The following is a 7,391-nucleotide window of genomic DNA, read 5'->3' on the forward strand; positions in this document are numbered from 1 at the left end:
GGTAATAACATCAACCAAAAAATAATAATTAACAAAAATGTTTATTAATTCATTTTTTAAATCATTAATTGATTCAAATTTAATTATCAAATTTGACCGTCACTCTGTAAATGTTCATTTGGAAGTTCAGAAACATATTTTATTGCTTTGCAAGTTTTAGACGATCGTACTTTCATCATTATTGGTAATTTACACGTAAATATAAAATAACGAACAACGAACACAGATTAAACCCACGATATTAACACATGGCCCGTTCGTTACTGTCAGTACTTCAAACGCAAACACATCTAAATAAATCGTAATCGAACATATATCGATAGTAGATTAGATTAAGTTTAATAATTGGTATTATTTTGTAATTTTGGAAACATGGGAAAGTCTGTATTAATAAATAATTAATCGTAAATGAACAAATTGTTGAAATATGTAGGAAAAATGGAATTATTGAGAAATATGTAAAAACATGTACTTATGGAAAAATATGTAAAAATATGTAAAATAAAATATAGTTAATTTAATTGGAAATTCCTTGAAACGAATTTATCACTTACCTAAATTAATTTATCAAGTCACAGTAAAAATATGTATTTACATATAAATCCGAGCCCTAGTTATTACCTAATTATTTTATATCTTATTATTTATTGTTGGGCCAGAAGGGCCGATTCTTATAATTATTTTTATTTTGTAATAAGCAGCAATATAGTCACCATTTTATTACATTTTTACATTATTTTTAGTTACCTTTTTTGTTTCTTCCATATTAAATACACACCAACAAAAACACACCTTACACACTATTCACCACATAGCTCAATAGTATTGCTAGGCGTTCTCGAACACTTCTGATTGAGCTATTACCTATTATTACACACCGCTAATCGGTCGTTGGAAAAGTGGGCACGCAAATAAGTAACCGGGGTGAACATAATATAATTTTATGTCGCCGACCGAAACAATGATGATGAAGTGAATATAGCGGCGAATTTTACATGCGATGAAAGGTTGCGGCTGCTGAAAGGTTGGTCCTTCTACAAAACTAAATAAAACAAAACAAATTAATATGAAAAGTTTTTTTTATCAAAAATATTGATAAAATAATTATTGTGTTCATTTTTAAAGATCATTTAGATAAGTAAAAAAATACTACACGCTATTATAAGTAACAAATTATACCCTAAGTAAATTATGATGTATTTCTGTTCAGCGAAAAATATTTATTCGCCATAATATATTTTAGATTACCTTCTTCCTCTCTTTTTTCACTTTTACCTCCTTCCTTGAACGATTTAAATTGCGTCGTCAAAAAGTTTGTCGTCATAACCATGACTAATGGGCAACGTGAAAACATTGTCGTCATAACTATAAGTTATATAAGATAAATATAAGTATATTAATCCATCAATATTGTTTTATGAGCCTGAAGATAACCATACAGTGGCGGGGAATAAAAACTGAATTAAGTTTTCCAATCATCTAAAATAAATTATATCAATATAGAACCTATAGAAACAACAATGCCTTAAAAAAAAAAACTAATTGTTTGTACGGTTTATAATATTGTGAAATTATGTCTTAACATTGTCTCAAAAACTGTTGCAACTATCATACATCGTTTTTCATCTACGCTGTATCGTACATTTACCTAGACAACTTTTCGGTTATTTTTTGTACAATGCGGTCATTTTTGTAAGCCGATGACTATTGTGCGAGATCGCCAATCAGATACAATTAGGCCGGGACTATACATGGCGGATTCCGCCGCGTATTCCGCGGCGTTTTCCGACGGACGAGCTATACTAGACGTATCCGTCGAGCGTATCCCGCCTCATGTGTCTATACAATATTTAAAAAAAAATGGTAAACCCATAATTATTGCATCAGTAATATAAACATATTTATCGCAATCGAATAGAATAAATTAATAGTAGACACTCATCGATCGATCGTTTGCACAAGTCACTTCGTAGGAGTAGGTTATCATTATGCCGAAAATAACACCAGCGTTAATAATTGCCATAAATGAAGCATTGGAAGGAGAAAGAAAGAAAACTATACACAGGAAGTTTGCGGTACATCCTTACGGGAAAAAAAGGACAGAAAAGGGTCAGTTCAATATAATATATGTGGACTAACGACTATTTCTGGAAAACATTTTTAGTCATTACAAAATGTCTGTAAAAACATTTGATGAACTTTTAAATATTGTAAAAAGTGACTTGGAAAAAGAACAAAACATCAAAGGTGATACAATACTCGCAGTGGAAGATTATCGATAACAATAAAGTTTTTAATTTCGTGTTATTATTAGCTGGTTTTATTATTAGCTGTATTATTAGCTAACCGAACCGTCTACACGTTAATTTCCGCGTTACGTTTTTATAGCTTTCGATAGCAGTACGAAACGTTTACGCTGCGCCGCTCTTATCTGGTATGTATAGTAACTTTTTAATTGGGTCCATAGAACGCTAACACGTAACTGCATAGCTAGCAATCGCCGCACACGGGCGAAAGCTCGTTAAACTTATATATAATATTTCCAAAAATGGATCCAAAGCATCTAACCTAACAATGGTAATCCAGCTCAATTAAATAAACAAAATAGACAAAAATTCCCGTCTCTCGTCATAAAAAAAAACAGACTCCTATCAAATCAAGATGACTCCAACTCTCCATCACCAAATTTCGACGACAAATTTAGATCGCCAAGAAAAACCGCTAGGGCATGCGACTTATCACCTGCAAACTCATCTTTCTTTCCCACACAAAATCGCTTCTCGCCATTAGAAATCGAGAACTCTAATCAAGTTAATCCACCCACAAATTTAACAAACAACATTGGTCCTGAAAATAACTCCCAAGGTACACTGGCTAAACCCAAAATTCCACCAATTTAACCAATATCTAACCAAAAACGTACACAATATTTCGGATTACGTAAAATTCCATGAGTCACTAGACAATATAACAATCGACGATTATTCGATCATCAACACAAAATCTGCCTTAAAATTGAACCTGTGCTCAGTCGATGACTACAGAGCCACAACAAATTATTTAGACGAATCCAAAATCGACTATCACACTTTTCAACTTCCCGAAAACAAACAGTTATCAATAATTATCAGAAACCTCCTTGTAAATATTACTCAACAGTGCATATTCAACGAGCTCATAGAACGAAAATTTGAAGTCAAATCAGTTACACGTCTTCAGAACAAATTTAAAAATCCGTTACCTATTGTAGCCGTACTATTGTCGAAACCATCCACAGGTATATACTCCTTAACTCTTATACTGTGTAGTAGTCGTTGAACCAAGAAGACCACCAAAAGACATTCCGCAATGCACAAATTGCCAACGCTTCGCACATACAAAAAAATTCTGCCATCTACCACCTAGGTGCGTAAAATGCGCAGGTAACCATCATTATAGCTTTTGTCAAAAATCTAACGATACGCCGCCCAAATGTGTTAACTGTAATAGTAACCACCCAGCAAGTTACAGATTTTGTACTTATTACAAAGATATCTCGAAAAATAAAAATAAAAAAAACTATAGTAAAAATACATCTCGATTACCGCGGAGCAATTTCCAAGCCGAACAAAGTTCCCCCGTGTACACATCAAATAAACCGCAAGATTATTAACGCGTTCGCCGATAAGCGTTCGTATGCTTCCGCAACGAAAAACAAATTAAATAACCATTCAAACAAAAACACAGATAATGATTTTATGAATTCACTCGTTAATTTACCGTTAATTAATGCATTCGTATCGCAATTACTTCAGAAAATAATTGAAAATCTGCCGACCATCATCAACAGCCTACATATAAATCCAAATGAGTCCTCGTAGTACTACTTTACTAAACTGGAACGCCAACGGTCTTAAATCTCACAGAAACGCTCTCCTAGCCTTTCTCAACCATCTGAATATTGATATCGCATGTATAACGGAAACGCACCTATCAAATACTGATAAACTTAAATTCCCTGGATATAAAATGTACCGGGCTGACCGTGTCACACAAATACGCGCTAAGGGTGGAGTAGCTATCTTGGTCCGTAATCAAATTGTCGTTCTTTCCTCTCAAATAAACAATACTCAGTCAGAATTAACGACAGTGCCTCTAACCTTAAGTCTATCTCTGCTGGTGTACCCCAAGGTTCCAAACTTGGTCCTATTTATTTAACCTTTACGTTTCCGGCATCCCTCAATCACCACGCACACAAATTGCTCTCTTCGCTGATGATACAACAATTTTCACAGAATCACGCAACATCGAAGCAATATCCACAAATCTGCAAGATCACTTAAATACCCTCTCACACTAGTGTCAAAACTGGAGGATCAAAATCAACGCCTCGAAGAGCATAGGTGTTATTTTTAGTCTACGTCGCTATACTACACCCCCACAACTAAAATTTGACAGTGAAAATATACCCTGGCAACCGACGGTTAAATACCTCGGTGTAACTCTTGACAAACGACTCACGTGGCGGCCCCACATTTCATCCAAAGTCCAGCAAGCATACCAGCACATCTCAATGCTTTATCCTATCCTGAACAAAAATTCAACTATTCAAAAAAAATGCTCTCTCCTAATTTTTAAGCAAATTATACGCCCAATTTTTACCTACGCTTGCCCGGTATGGGGTAATTGTGCATCCTCGCTCATCAAAAAAATGCAAATTGTTCAAAACAAAGTCCGAAAATGAATTCGCATAACATTTCAAAAACTATTCAACAAGTAACAACGTAACCTCTATTAAGATATTGATATTATCAAAATAATTTACTCAATATTTAACCAAACGTAGAAAATTATTATTCATAAATATTATTTTTAAAATCATCATCCGAAAACCAAGTCAGCACAGATGGACACAAAAATTAATATTTACAATATATATATACGATTAACAACAAAAGCTATTTTCAGTTGATCAGATGACATCAAAAGTCGGTATAAAAAAGGGTGAACAAACTTCCGTGTGTTGTTGGTTTACACACCGTTGATGACATAAGTAGCATGTATTAGGTATATGCCATTAATTATGTTATGTTCTGACGTAATAAAGACAAACTAATACTAAACAAATTCGTGTTCGATCTTTCGATGTACCTATGTTTTATCTTATCTATTAATTAATATACGGTTTTTATTGTAGTCTAAAAACTTACGTGACTAATCCCGATATCAATACCTTTTGAAAATATACTAATTGTAAAGACGATTTACCAGAAATGTGTTTATTTATTGAACATATTTTATATTGCCCATTGAAAGGACGATTATTTATAAATAACAATAGATAACAGATATTTAATAGTGTCTCGAGTGATATTGTTCGTGTATATATCTAGGTATACCTACTGTCGTGCACCCAAAGGGGATTACGACGAGTAGTGATGGAGAAGAAAGAAAAAAACACTTTGAAGAATATATTAACAAGTTTAAATGACTTGGTATATTAATTTAGACAAACACTCAGTAATTATGTATATAGATATTAAGTTAAACCGTACAGGAGTCAAGTCGGTCACGACTTATATTAACAGTAACACAGTCAGTGCCTTTTTTAACTCTGTATTAAGATTGACTCTCAGTGGCTAGTGAGCAGGTGCATTATATAGAAGCCCACCTGTGTCACGTATCCTGATACGGAAGTGGCGTGATGATTAAAAGTGCCATTGATTGTTCCATTTAGTATACCGTGATGCGCACGTTTTATGGCGTGATGTGGTGCTATGACGTCAATAAGGCCTGCTCATTACACTACCTATACCTAATATATATACTATATTTTATAAACTCTAATCAAATAAAGCATTAAAGCATATAGGTACTAAAATGTAACGTATAATAAGCAGGTACCGTGATTTTAGATTATCCATCAATTAATAATTTGAATGAAATAAAATATTTAGTTTTTCATTTGGTTTTTATGAACAAAACATCGGTTTCAGTTGAAATTACAGTATATTCTATATATATATATAGTAGGCTTAGAAATAGAGAAAAATCATCGAAAACTTAATTACTCTGCCCAGTGTTCCCTATCATTATGTTGTTTCTACTTAATGTACATTAGGGTGTTCCTTAAATTTTTTTTTTGCATTTTTGTTGGTCTCACCCACTTAATTTATGTATATGCCTACAAAAATGAATTACAAAAAGTTTTAAGTCAATCTATTAAGGTTAACCCGTGCCGACTTGAATTTGAAATCTGAGTATATTAATTCATTAATAATTTAATGATATATTTTACATTTTCACATATAACTCATTTAAAATCAGGAAAATTAAAATTTGTTACATAATATATTTTAAATATAATAAAATTGTCTATAAATTATATTCTTACATACTTCTTCTTATTTATTATAATTTACAAGATATATTGAATTTTGTGTATGAAAGTACTATTTTCTCAAAATTATATTATGAATTTTTATTAATTAAAATTGTTTTTTCAATGTTTCCTTTTTACAATCAGGATATAGTCTTCTGTGTTCTTGTATACATTGTAATAGCAACTCAGACTTCTTATCGTCTTTGGTTTAAGATCCGTGAAAATCTTCCATAAGTTTAACTGCTCCTTCCGCTGTGTCATTTACTACATTTAGCGAGCATGCAATTTCTTTCCCGTAAATATCACGAATAGCGTTTTTTTCAGAGGATGATAAAGAGTATTAATTCGGAAAATATATATTTTTAAACAGTAAATAGCTCTACTCATCCAGCGAGCTTGATGCATTGCTCCAGGTGGACGTATTTTAAATTTGTTGTCCAAATTACTATTCAAAAATGTTATAGATAGCTCAAGTAATTCTTTATAGTCATTTCTGTAACATTGTTTTTGCAACATAGCTCGACAAAAGTGGAGAATATCATTTCGTACATCTTCTAAAGCAGTGCAACACTCAAGGTCGTCTATACCAGAAGTTATATTTCTAATATCAATTTTATTCCAATTGTTTCGAAACTTTTTGAATAGTGGGATATCAGGACTTGTCGTTGTATAAGGAAGTACAGTTTCAAAAACGCCACGTAAAATTATTTTGTATATGTGGTGGCGACATGGTAGGTAAAGTAAGTCTTTTCCCAATTTTTGCTCCAATAAAACGCATGCACCATTTAAACGCCCTGTATTTTAAGCGGTGGTATCACAGTATAGAGCTTGAACAACATCTGTTACGCCCCAATTTTCTAATGCATAATATATAGCATTAGCTTGTTCTTTTCCCGTTGATTTTTCTAACTGGGATACCAATAAGCAAATCTTGATTCTTACTGATTAAAACAATCGATAGTCTATCAATACCTGAGTCTCTAACATTTAACGTTGGTAGTATTTTTCCATCCCAGTGTACAGTTATATA

General features: G+C 32.6%; 1 long non-coding RNA gene across 1 annotated transcript; it reads right to left on the reverse strand.

Moving 5' to 3' along the window:
- Positions 1-720: 720 nt before the first annotated feature.
- Positions 721-5,584, reverse strand: LOC112687686. The gene is made up of 3 exons (XR_003148997.1): positions 5,190-5,584; positions 1,249-1,365; positions 721-1,042 (listed from the first exon to the last, which is right to left on the reverse strand). It is a non-coding gene; the product is annotated as an uncharacterized LOC112687686 (long non-coding RNA).
- Between the last annotated feature and the right edge of the window lie 1,807 nt (positions 5,585-7,391).

The sequence above is a fragment of the Sipha flava genome, unplaced genomic scaffold (assembly GCF_003268045.1).
Source record: "Sipha flava isolate LNK unplaced genomic scaffold, YSA_version1 35a_pilon_pilon, whole genome shotgun sequence".
NCBI lineage: Eukaryota > Metazoa > Arthropoda > Insecta > Hemiptera > Aphididae > Sipha > Sipha flava.